Raw genomic sequence first — 13,396 nt, 5'->3', positions numbered from 1 at the left:
GAAGCCCCAGCTGCAGTGGCACAGAGCAAATACTCAGGGCCGGCGAGGCCCCCTCTCTGATGGCTCGTTTGTGATTTGTCGTCTGGATGGAGGAGGTGAGAAGCAGGAGAGGAAACTCGGGCCAGGGGCGGAGTCGGGGAAGCCCTGCGGAGAAAGATGCAGCTGAGCCCGTGAGGCCCGGGGCAGCAGGACTTGGGGCGTCAGGATTGTCTAGAGGGTGAGTGCAGTTTGGAATGGAGAGAGCGATGGAGCTGGAGGTGAGGGACTAGCCTTTGGGAGCTCCCTGCTTTCCTTCCTGGCTCTTTGGCCTCGGGGCAACCACTTAACCGGGGTGACCAGGTCTAGGAAGTGGTGGCGTTTGGCCTATGAACAGCCGCCCACAGGGCAGGAGTGGGGCGGGGGGAACTGTGAGAAGTGAGGTGCCGGCTTGCGACACCCAGAAGCTGGGGTTTTGCCCTCTTGCCTCTCACCTTCAGGTAGGCAAGGCCACAGGACAAGAACGAGGGTGCCTGGCTGAGGAGGCGAGTGGGGCTGAAATCCGGCCCACGCTCTGCTGGCCACGCTGTGTACCCTGGATCGGGGCTGTGTCTGTTCAGAGAGGGGGGCACCTTTTTCTAAATTACCCCCAGGCTCACCAAGCTCCCAGAGGGGTGCTTTTTCAGATGTGCACAGTGGCATGGCATAGCTGTCAGTGGCCTGAGGCCTGGTCTCCTCTCCCTCAGCCTCAGGGCCCAGTTCAAGTACGGGGGCTACGTCTGCTACATCTTTCTTTTCTTCCTCTGTCATTCAGGTTTGTAGAGGAGAGCAAATGTGGAAAGTGTGACATTGTTAGCACCCAGTGAATTTAAATCTTAAAAAAGCATTCTCTTTTCTTATGATAAAAGTAATACCTATTTATTGTAGAAAATTATAAAAACACAAGGAAGTATAAAGAAGGAGATGAAAATCATGCATAGTCCTGTTACCCAGAGATACTTCAAAGTGTTAAAAAGTAGAGGTTTCTTTAATTATTTTCCCTCTATATATTTGAATATGGGAATCATATTGCATATGATTTTGTGTTCTGCTTTTTTAAAAATATTTATTTATTTATTTATTTATTTGGCAACACGGGGTCTTAGTTGTGGCATGCGAGATCTTCGTCTCCACGTTCAGGATCTTTTAGTTGCGGCATGCGGGCTCTTAGTTGCAGCATGCAGGATCTAGTTCCCTGACCAGGGATTGGACCCAGGCCCCCTGCACTGTGAGTGTGGAGTCTTAGCCACTGGACCACCAGGGAAGTCCCGTGTTCTGCTTTTTTAAACTTTATATTATATCTCAAATGTTTTTTCATGTACATAAATGTTCTTCTATGTTGTGTTTTAGTGACTGCACACTGTTCTGTCATTTGAACATGTTGTATCAGAATCAGCCAGCCCAGACGGATTCTAGTTGTACACTATTTTAAGCAGCACTGTTGACTGTACATCTTTGTACTTGTCTGATTATTTCTTTTAGGGTAACTTCCAGCAAGTGGAGTTATAGGGCTCAAGGGTGTGTAGGCAGTCGGTAAATTGGCCCCCAGTAATTCCCACCTCCGGATATCCCTGTGCTGTGTAACCTCCTCCCCTTGAGAGGGGGCTGAAACCTAGTGACTTGCTTCTAATGAACAGAATACAGTGAAAGTGATAGGATGTGACTTTCAAGATTAGGGTACCAAAATACTGACTTCCACCTTGCTCAGGCTTCTTGCTTGTTTGCTTTGAGCCAAGCAGCCTGCCATGTTGTGAGCTGCACCGTGGTGAGGCCCACACGGCAAGGACCTGAAGGAGGCTTCTAGCCAATGGCCAGTGAGGAGCTGAGACCTTTGACCCAATGTCTGGTGAGGAAATGAATCCTTCCAACAACAATGTAAGTGAGCTTAGAAGAGGATTGTCCCACACTTGAGCCTTCAGATGAGATTGGGGCCTTGGCTGACACCTTGACTGCAGCCTTGTGAGGGACCTTGAGACAGAAGCACCCATCCAAGCCATGACTGGACCCTTGACCCACTGGAGCTGTGAGTTAATGTTTGCTGTTTTAAGCCACTAAGGTTGGAGATGATTTATTATGTGGCAATAAATAGCTAGTACAAACGGTACGCACGTCCCTTTTTTTTTTTTTTTCGCACGTCCCTTTTGATGTGTATTTCCTTTGTGCTTTCCAGAAGTTTACCCCAATTCCACCCACCACCCCAGCAGAGGGGAGTTGCTCACAGATTGGGCTTTTTTTTTTTTTTTTTAATTTATTTATTTAAATTTATTTATTTTTGGCTGTGTTGGGTCTTCGTTTCTGTGCGAGGGCTTTGCGGCAAGTGGGGACCACTCTTCATCGCGGTGCGCGGGCCTCTCACCATCGCGGCCTCTCTTGTTGCGGAGCACAGGCTCCAGACGCGCAGGCTCAGTAATTGTGGCTCACGGGCCCAGTTGCTCCGTGGCATGTGGGATCTTCCCAGACCAGGGCTCGAACCCGTGTCCCCTGCATTGGCAGGCAGATTCTCAACCACTGCGCCACCAGGGAAGCCCTATATCTTTTATTTTTAATTGCAAGAGAACACAGTTTGGTTCTTCAGGTTGCATTGACGTGTCCACATTTTAAATTCCTTTCAGAGCCCAGTGTATTCCTTGCAGTCTCAACAATTCAGGGATTTAATGGAAACTAAGAAAATTCCATGGCCCTCCAGAAACAAACTCGGGTCCCCTCGGAGCCGATGGGAGGCCTAGCAGTGTGCCTCTTTTCCTTCCTCATGCCCCTTCTTCTGCTGTGACATCCTACAGGGACACAAGCAGCCTCCCCTGTCCCCACCCCACTGGGGGCTGGATTGCTCTGAAGGGAACAAATGACTGTCTCCAGGCTCAGTCCCTTCCTCGGGAAAACCTCCCGTGCTCTCACTGGCCTGCATGGGAGGTGGGGAGGATTAATGGCCCTCTGCAAGGCTCTAATGGATCCCTAATTGGTTTGCTTCATTAGGGTCTGCTGCCTGGGAAGTTAACTGTGCACTTGGAGGAGGCGATAAATGAAGCTCTGCTGCGGGGCTCAGAGATCGGGAGATCTCTTGTACAGACACCAGGGCTGTCCTGAGAGTCCGACCATCCTTAGAAGCCAGAAACTTGGCCATGGGAAGCAAATTAATATTGTTTATGTTTCATTCATCAGCATGTTTAAAGGCCTCAAGGAAATGATTCTTAATCTTTTCTGGGTCATAGACCACAACGAGAATTAAAAAACTGCACGTATGCCTATAGCCCCACTTGCACGCTGTTTTTTATCAGACGTGGGGTGTGGGTGTTGCAGATTCCCTGAGCCTACTCATGGCTCCCTTGGAAAGTTTATGAACTGACACCTGCTCCTCCCAAGTGGGACATCTTTAAGGTGATTCTTTTGTTCATTTACTCATGTATCTATTCTCTAATTTACTTAACAAATATTTATTGAGTTCCTACTATGTGCCAAGGAGATTATCTTTCTTTTGCAAAGTTTTGAGACAGCTCTAAAGTGAGAGTAAATTTTTTTTAGGAAATAGTAACTATAACTGTACTTATTCAGGCATTTGTTTTCTCTTCTTCTCTAGGTAAAGCCAGGGAGTGAAGGATGGGGGAAGATATGAGTGAACATTTTCATCCTTTCAAACTGTCATGCATTTGGCTGTATGAAAGAGCCACTGACAGGGTGTGACATGGAGATGTCACAGGGTATTTTAAATAACTTCTTTCTACTGTGAAGCAAGATATACTTATTTCAGTCTAAATTCTAAGTGTCCAAATCCACCAGCCTACAAGAATGTTAGAATCGCTCCTGATGCTGCCCTGGTGGAAAGGGTCTCCTGGTTTCTCCACTTGGACCGAAGGATCAAAAGACGAGTCCTTGTGACAATTCTTCCAGCTTCAAGTTTTTCGGAATGGAGAGTCCTGACTGCTATGGACCTCTTGTAAAAGCTCAATCTGTCATGTCTTAGGAGGCTGCCGACCATCATCTTGTGGAATCTCAAGATGTGGAATCTCAATGCAGAACTTGAGCAAAAATGAGGGGAAAAAAAACTATAGACCAATATTCCTCATACATGCAAAAATTAACAATATTCTTTCAAACTGATTTCAACAATATATTAAAAAGATAACACATCATGACCTAAAGTGGTTTATCCCAGGAATGCAAGGTTTTTAAAAGTTGAAAATCTACAATTGTAATTCATTCTACCAATAGGTTAAATAAGACGTGATCACATCAATGGATTAAGAAAAAGCAGAATTCAAGATCCTGCATCTGTTCTTTTTTTAAAAAATTAATTAATTTATGGCTGCGTTGGGTCTTCATTGCTGCGTGCGGGCTTTCTCTAGTTGCGGTGAGCAGGGGCTACTCTTCATTGCGGTGGCTGCTCTTGTTGTGGAGTATGGGCTCTAGGCATGCGGGCTTCAGTAGTTGTGGCAGGTGGGCTCAGTAGTTGTGGCTCACGGGCTCTAGAGCGCAGGCTCAGTAGTTGTGGCTCATGGGCTCTAGAGCGCAGGCTCAGTAGTTGTGGCGCACGGGCTTAGTTGCTCCGCGGCATGTGGATCTTCCCAGACCAGGGCTTGAACCCGTGTCCCCTGCATTGGCAGGTGGATTCTTAACCACTGTGCCAGGGAAATGCCCCTATATCTGTTCTTGATTAAAGCTCTCAGAAACCTAGGACAAGAATTTCCTCACCTGATGAAGTCATCTATGGAAAACCTATAGCTGGCATCATACTCAGTGGTAAAGACAGAGCATTTTCGTTCCTGAGTTCAAGAACAAGTGAAGATGTTCACTCTCACCACTTCCATTCAACATTGTAGCCAGTTAAGTAGTCAGTTCTAGCCAGTGCAATAAGGCAAGAAAAAGAATAAATGGCATCCTGATTGGAAAGGAAAAAGTTAAACTGTGTTTATTCTTAAACAACATCCTTGTGTCTGTAGAAAGTCTAATGGAGTCTAAAAAAGAGTCACTAGAACTAATAGTTGAGTTTAGTTAGGTTATAGGATGCAAGAACAGTATATAAAAATCATTTTTCCTACATACTAGAAATGAACAAATGGAAATTGAACTATAAAAATTTCCGTTTACAATAGGATAAAAATATGAAATGTTTAGGGATTGTATTAGTTTCCTATTGCTGTTGTAATAAATTACCACAAACTTAGTGCCTTAAAACAAACAAGACACATTTTTCGTTTTCCAGTTACAGAGGTTAGAAGTTCAAAATTTGTCTCAGTGGGATAAAATCAAGGTATCAGCAGGGCTGCATTATTTCAGGAGGCTCCAGAGAAGAATCCGTTTCCTTGCCTTTACAGCTTTTAGAGGCTGCCCAATTCCTTGGCTCATGGCCTCCCATGACATTGATCTCTGATTCTTTCATCACATCTCCATCTCTGACTCTGACCTTCCTGCTTCCTTTTTATAAGGATCCTTGCGGTTACATTGAACCCATGTGGATAACCCAGGATGATCTCCCTATCACAAGAGCCTTTACTTAATCACATCTGCAAAGTCCCATTTACCATGTAAGGTGACATATTTGCAGGTTTCAGAGATTGGGACATGGACGTCTTTGGGGGCCAGCATTTTGCCTACCACATCTGCTCTTTGACCCCCAAAGATTCACGTTCATCTCACATGCAAAATGTGTTTACCCCATCTCAATATCACCAAAGTTCCAAACACTATATAGCACCAACTCAAAGCACCAAATCTCATGTAAATCTCATCAGTTCAGAAGTTCCAAATCTCATGATCTATGTCATCTAAATTAAGTGTGGGTGAGACTCTGGGTGTGATCCATCCTGGGGGAAAAAATCTCTCTCCATCTGTGGACCTGTGAAACAAGAAAACATGGTATCTGGTCCCTAAATACAATGGGGAGGAGGGAGAAAAGCATAGGATACCAATTAAAGGCATTTCTGTTCGAAAGGAGAAAATAAAAGGAAGAGAAGAAATCTCTAGTTCCAAGCAATTTCAAAAGCCAACCGGGCAAACTCCATCAGGTTTCAAGACCTAGGAATAATTTTCAGTAGCTCTCGGCTCTGCCCTTTGGTCTTGCGGCTCCAACGTCTGGGCTCAAGTCTCTGTCTTCAGAGTTATCCTTCCTTTATCATGAAGGGTAGCATGTGTTTGAAGCTGGGGAGTTTTATCAGTCTGCTTCCTGCCTGCAGAATTTGGGGAGCCTGACATCCTTCTTTCATTTTGTCCTTTATCTGTCCCTTTCAGTCTAAGATGGCTCTTTCTGCGGGTATAAAATTCTTAACAACCTTGTGGTTCTCCTATGCACGTCACAGGGACTCACTCCGCTAGACCTGGCTCCTCCACGTGTCTTTCCTAGATAATATCATCTCTATTTCTGGCTTCTGCTGAGATGGCTGTGGGAATTCATGAGTCACAAACTGAGTCTCTTTAAAGAACTCTCTGTGTGACAGAATACTGTGACTTTTTGCTCCATTCAAGGCCCTAGCAAAAGGTTGTCCAGTTATACCCTCCTTTCTCTCTGGAGCATGTTTTTTTTCTGACAGCAAATTTCCCAATTTTAGTGTCTTTTTTTTTTTTAAACTTCCTTTTTTTAAACATATATTTATTTATTTTATTTTGCACAGGCTTCTCTCTAGCTGTGGTGAGCAGACTCAGTAGTTGTGGCGTGCAGGCTCAGTAATTGTGGTGCGAGGGCTCCAGAGCACATAGGCTTTGTAGTTGTGGCACACCGGCTCTCTAGTGTGGTGCACGGGCTCAGTAGTTGTGGTGCGTGGGCTTAGTTGCCCTGCGGCATGTGGGATCTTAGTTCCCTGACCAGGGATTGAACCGGTGTCCCCAGCATTGCAAGACCGATTCTTAACCACTGGACCACCAGGGAAGTCCTGCCAATTTTAGTGTCTTTTGCAATCTGAATAGACTGATAATTTTCCAGCTCTTCAAGTTCTGGCTCCCTTTTGCTTAACATTTCTTCCCTCAATCACTCTTTCCTCTTGCATTTTAATATCAGCAGCAAGGAGAAACCAGGCTGCCCTTTCAAATACTTTGCTTAGAAATCTACTCACATAAATAGCCAGATTTCTTGTTTATAAGCTTTGCTTTCTGCATAACCACAGGACACAATTTAGCTAAGCTTTCTGCCACTGTATAGGCAGAAAGGATCCCCTTTCTCTAGTTTCCATTAACATAGTCCTCATTTTCTTCTGAACCCCCATCAGCTGCACTTTTAACATCCATGTTTCAGATAACAGTCTCTTTGTGATGTTTAGGGGTTCTCTAAGACAATATAGGTTTTCTCTCCCATACTCCTCAGTTCCTTCTGAGTCCTTACCAGTAGGGTCTTTAACATCCATGTTTCTAGGCTTTTTCTATAATGCTCCTCAAAAGTCTTCCACTGCTTTTCCACTGCCCAATTCCAAAGCCACTTCCAAAAATTTTAACTATTGTTAACAGCAGTACTCCACTTCTGTCACCAAAATCCGTATTTGTTTCCTATTGCTACTGTAACAAATTACTACAAACTTAGTGGCTTAAAGTAACACAGATTTATTATCTTATAGTTCTACAGGTCAGGAGTCCCAAATTAGTCTCAGTAGGCTAAAATCAAGGTGTCATCAGGGCTGGTCCTTCTGGATGCTCTAGGAAAGAATGCTCCTTGCCTTTCCAGTTTTTAGAGGCTGCCTTCATTCCTTGTGGCCCACGGCCCTACATCTCTATCTTTGCTTCCAACGTCACATCTTCATCTTTCTGACCCTGACTCTCCTGCCTCCCTCTTATATGTGATATTGGGCCCACACAGGTAATTCAGGATAACCTCCTCGCTGCAAGATTCTTAACTTAATCACATCTGCAAAATCCTTTATTGTGTAATGTAACATATTCACAGGTTCTGAAGATTAGGATGTAGGCATCTTGGGGCACTGGCATTATTCTGCCTATCATGGGGTAAGTCTGACAAAAGATGTGAAAGACCTGTACGTTGAAAACTGTCAATCACTGTTCAGAGAAATTTTAAGTGACCAAAATAAATAGAAAGCAATACCATGTTTGTGGACTGGAAAACTCAATATTGTTGAAATGTCAATTCTTCCCAAATTGATCTATAGATTCAACTCAATAAGAATCTCAGCAGGATTTCCATAGGAATGAATAAGTTGACTCTTATTTGGAATTTATATAGAAATGCAATTTATATAGACTAGCCAAAACAACTTAAAAAAAAGAACAGATTTGGAGAACTTACACTAGCAGATTTAAAGATTTATTATAGAGCTCTAATAATCTGAACAGTGTGATATTGGCATAAAAACAGACATAAAGGTCAATGGAAAAGAATAGAGAATCCAGAAATAGGCCCATACCTATATTGTCAATTGATTTTCAACACAGGGGAAAAGGCAACTCAGTGTAGAAAAGATAGTCTTTTCAACAAATGCTGATGGTATAATCAAATATCCATATGTAAAAGAAAAGAAAAGAAACACAATCCATTCCATGTACCATATAGAATATTAAAAGTGACCCTAAGTGTAAAAGCTACAATTTACGAAACCTCAAGATGGAAACACAAGAGGAAAGTTTTGCCATCTTGGGCCAGGTAAAGATTTCTTAGTTATGACGCGCAGCCTGGGCTGGTGTGCTGCTCCCTCCTCCTCTTGCTGTGGCTGTGCTCATCGTTCCTGGACCCACAAGAGCTATTGTGTAACTGTGAGCAAGAGGCTAAGAAATCACGGTGGCTTTAAGTCACTGAACCGGTGTCGGGCCACCTCCCTTCAGATTTCTTGTTACTGTGAGACGATAAACCCCTGTTTCTTTAAGCCACTATGAGTCAGACTTTCTGTTACTTGCAGCTTTAGGTTATGCCGCCTTTCAGATGTGTCTTAACTACCCATCCCTAGATGACTCCTTCCCCAGGGTGAGACGCACTTGTTCCTCTAGGCCGTGGGGGACACTCCGCTCAGTCACCGTGTCAGCCCCCTCTCACACCCACCCAGGACCCCTGGGCCTGTCCCTGTGAGACCCACGTCCCCAAGGAGTGACCTGGCAGGGGTAGGTTAGGCAGCCAGCCGCTCAAGGACAAGGCAGGAAGGCCTGGATCTGTACTTGTTCGCCGTCACCCATGGGTACAGTCTGTGGCTCCAGAAACATATAGGAGGCTCTCGTGGACCACAAGGGAGCCACCCAGCAAGGAAGAGGATGCAGACTGGTGGGGGTGGTCAGAGGTGGGAGGTCTGCACGACCATGGAGATGCAGTCTGAGCCCGTCCAGGGTTTGTGGCATTCCCCTCGCAGCTCAGAGCAGGCTGGGTCCCAGGAGTACAAGTGTGCACCATCATTTCCTAGAAATAAGACTCCGCTGCACTTTTCAGGGGTGACCAAGGGGTGGCCTTGGAAAGGCCCTGGAGGTCAGAGGGGCTCAGGCCCTGGCCGGCCTCACCGCAGCCCCACCCATGATGCATCGGAGCAGCCTCTCGTGGTGCGGGGGGCTGCCCTGGGTGAGGCTGCCTGCGGGGTGTGCCCCTGGGAGCAGGTGCTCCTGCTGAGAAGTGTGATTAGGGGGGTGTTTACAACCCTCAGTGCCCGGGAACCTCTCCAGGCTGACACTGTGACATCCCATAGTGACATCCTGTCCCGGAGCCCATCCCTGTGGGGTGGGCGTGGGGGAGTATTGTCCCCAGCCCTGGGGGTGGCTCTGTGTCTCACCAGGGAGGGCATCCTGGGCCTTGCTTGAGGAGAGGCCTGGACAGAGCTGGCAGTGGTGGAATTCAGGGTGCAAACTTGCCACCTTCCTTCGGTGAACAGCTTCAATGGCTTAATTTCTCCCATCAGGTAGGTGGGGTCTGCGTGGGAGAGGATGAGATGGGGGAGGTGTGATGGGGGGATTGAATGCCAGACTCTCTTTCTGCACACAGAAGCGTGATATCCTGCAGGCTTCCCTTCACCCTGTGACACAAGTTCTGTGTTGTGCGAGCGTTGCCTTGGTTAATCCTCACCGGAGCGCCTTGCAATGGACGCGGTCTTCAGCATCTTGCCATCAAGGAAAGGGTGAGTGTCGGAGAAGCAGGAAAGGCAGGCAGCCGTGGTCAGACCGTGTGAGGCTGAGGAGTTTGGATGTGACCCGGAGGGCCATGGGACCGCTGAGGTCTGCATTTGGAAAGAGGCTCTGGGGGCAGCATGGAAGGAGGACCTGCGGAGGCTCTTGTGACGGTCTGAACAGGGGACGTCGGGCAGAATTAAGGTGGGGGCCTCACACGTGGGGGGTGCTCTGTAAATATTTGCTGCTGAATGACGGAGGGGATGGAGATGAGAGGAAGGATTTGAGGGCTGTTTATCAGGCGGCGTTACTAGGTGTTGGAGACTGGACGTGGCAATGGGGTGGGCGGGTTGGGGAGGAGGGTGACATTTTATATCTGTCTGGGGCAACTGGGGGGATGGCGGTGAGATGGGGCCCCCCAGGAGGGGCAGGTTTGGGGCCAGAAAGCTAAGATTCACGCTGGATGTGTGGGTTCAGCATGTCTGTCCCTGTCCCCCAGAGGTCATGTTTGGGGAAGCAATTGTCGGAGCTGGGCTGGCGCCTGGGGCAGTCTTCCCGGGCCCCCGATTCCACCTTTGGACACACGGAGGCTGGCGGGAGAAGGGACCTGCTGGCTGAGGGCCAGCCAGGTGGAGATGCCCGGTGCCCCCGCCTCTGGGCACCCTCAATCACAAACGGGAACAAGCTGCCCTTCAAGGTTTCAGGTGTTTCCTTTCTTTGTTCCTTAGACTATTGTTCTGGACACACATCTGGAGCACCTGTCTTTCTACGCCAGGGCCTTTGTTATCAGAGCAGATTCATCTGACCCCACATCCCAAGGAGACAGAATCCTCAGAAGAACCTTGGTAACAGTGTCAAATGCCTGGGTCATCAGCTCTCAGTATGTGTGTTAGAAGTAGTAGGAGTCTTTGGAGAAAAGCCTTTTTGCGGTCACGTGAATTAGGAAAACTCTGGGCTCCACATGTTAATGGACTCTGTGCTGCAAACCTTCTCACGACCTTTAGTGGTGCCACGACCGTCTCTAAGAGGGGCTCCTGTGTTCAGGGCCCCCCAAGGGTACTGGACCAATGAAGACCTTTTCCAGGGAGCATCCACCCCCATCTCCCAGACCTGGTGCTCTGGGGTCACGGTTCAGGGAACAATGGTCAGAGCTGGGCTGGCCTCTGGGTGGAGGTGAGGTCAAGCCCCTCATTTCTTCCTCAGACAGACTGAGGCCTGGAGAGGGAGGGGAATTGCCCGGCAGAGCCAGCAGGCGGACTCTGGGCTTAGGACCCCTGGGCAGGATCCCTTCTCCTGTGCAGTCTTTCTGCTTCCTGTGTTCCAATTTGCCAGATCCCCGGAGAGGCCTGCTTTTTCATTTCAATGGACTCTTCTGGAAGGCATTTGGGAGGGTGACTGGGGGTTGGGCGTTGCCCCTGTCTGTGTCCAGGCCTCTGATGTGGACCTGTGTGAACGTGTCCTTCGCCACCCCCCAAGAGAGTTGTGTCTGAACACGAGACAGACACTGGGCAGAAAGCAATTATGGCCCCGACATTCCCCATGGAGCCATCTGTGGGCTGGCGAGGCGGGAATATGCCTGTCTGGGCGGCGGCCTCGGTAAGGAGACCTCTGTGGACCCAGAGACAAGGGCCGGCTTTGGCCTCGAGCCTCCCCGCGGGGCCCGCGGACAGCACCACAGTGGCCGCTGAGGGCAACTGTGCTTGGCTGGGATGCAGCTGAGGGTGGGCAGGGAGGGGCCAGGGCATCCGGGAACCCAGTTTATGTAACAGTTTCCTGGTGTGACGGTCCCGGAGGGAACTTCATGTCGCCAAGCACAAAACAGGTACTTCCTTAGTTCATCCTGCGGATGTTTATGTGGGATGAGGGGTCGATTCCACACCAGACCTCGTGTGGGACCCCGGGGTTGGGGAGAGGGACAGTGTCTTAGTTTGGGTTCCCGGCATGAGAGACCGAGATGAGGATTTGGGTGCCGATAAGCTTGCTGGGAGCTGATTCCCGGAAGCAGGATGGGTCAGGGGAGTGCGGGGAGTAGAATAGAAAAGGGGAAAAGCTAACCCTGGGTAGTGGAGGGCACGGCTAGGGCCATGATGCCCGATTCCACGGGGACCTGCAGGCTGGGGGTGGACTGTCCACAGGAAAGATGATGCAGGGCCAAGCCACCTGCTGGCTCCTTGCCTGCTGCCTGAGGTTTGCCCCTGGGGGTAACCCCACAATCCTGGCTGTGTGCTCGGCCGTGCACGACACAGGCTTGGGGCGGGCACTGTCGGGGCCAGGGCAGTGGGAGTGACACCTGTCCCCAAGGCGCAGCAGGGTCAGAGGTGGACCCAGGGGTGCCTGCCACGTGCCACCTGGCTCCAGGGCGTGGTGAGGTAGATAGTTTCGGGCTGGGGGAGAGGAGGATGGAGTGAGACCGACCCTCCCGTCCCGTGGTCTTACTCCAACTTCCCCTGCTGGCCATTTACTATCGTCTAATGGCCATCATCACAACATATTACCTTGGAAGAAAGAGCTGTACAAGGGCCACTTTTGGAAAATGTGATCAGAGGGGTCCGGATCCCCGCTATCCCTCTTCCTGAGCAGGAAGCCGGCTGTACCACCAGAACATTCTTAAGCATGGTCTGAGTAATGATTTACCCACTGCCTCCAGATTCAGGAAGTCTTATCTGGCTTCCTGAAAAACCATTAAGTTAGAAAAGCAAGTTGGAATTTTTTTCCCTAGAAACTGAGTTAGTAATGCAATTTTTTTTCACGTGGTCATGAAAATGTTAATGGAAATCCTGAAAACGAGCCCCACCAAGCCTGCTGAGATGGCTCTTAAAATCTGGGGGCTGCTCAGGTTAGTGGGAGGATTTTTCTGCCTGTTTGGTGTATCCGGGATGTGCATCTGTGAGATGCTCCCCGCCTTTGTGGAGGTGAATGGCAGAGAAGTGCGTCCTCAAAATCTGGTGGATTCTCCGCATCTCCCTGTGACGGCTGAGCATCCGTGATGAGGGGTCCCTAACGTTGAAGTAGTCCTCCTTCTCAGCCTGTCACGCAGGGCTGCCTTCTGGATGGAGGAGCCCAGGCTGCCTGCTCAGCAGTGTTTGGTGTCAAAATACTTCAAGTGGAAATGTGTGTTCATTCTGCCATCCAGTAAGATCCCACAGAGAGGCTCTGAGGCCTCCAGGTCTTCGGGATGCGTGGAGCTGGGACCTCCAGCTACGGGCTGGGATCGGAGCTGCCCCCCGGGGACCCCTGATGTGCTGGGGCTGGGACTCAGTCCGGGGTGTGGGGCAGTGTGATTATCAGAGGGCAGGGTTGCGGCAGGAAGGACGAGGCCAGGGTGGGGACAGCGGAGACAGGAACTTTGCCCACAATCCAGGTGGTTGGATTC

The 13,396-nt window shown here is 48.8% G+C and overlaps 1 long non-coding RNA gene across 1 annotated transcript; it reads left to right on the top strand.

The window, feature by feature from the left end:
• The first annotated feature begins 1,758 nt into the window (after positions 1 to 1,758).
• Positions 1,759 to 4,258, top strand: LOC137767526 (uncharacterized). Its single transcript, XR_011074535.1, has 3 exons — positions 1,759 to 2,038; positions 2,989 to 3,390; positions 3,590 to 4,258. It is a non-coding gene; the product is annotated as an uncharacterized lncRNA (long non-coding RNA).
• Positions 4,259 to 13,396: the final 9,138 nt, after the last annotated feature.

This window comes from Eschrichtius robustus, chromosome 7 (genome assembly GCF_028021215.1).
Source record: "Eschrichtius robustus isolate mEscRob2 chromosome 7, mEscRob2.pri, whole genome shotgun sequence".
Classification (NCBI taxonomy): Eukaryota; Metazoa; Chordata; class Mammalia; order Artiodactyla; family Eschrichtiidae; genus Eschrichtius; species Eschrichtius robustus.
Note: the sequence above shows the minus strand (reverse complement) of the source record. Positions and strands in the feature narration are given on the sequence as shown.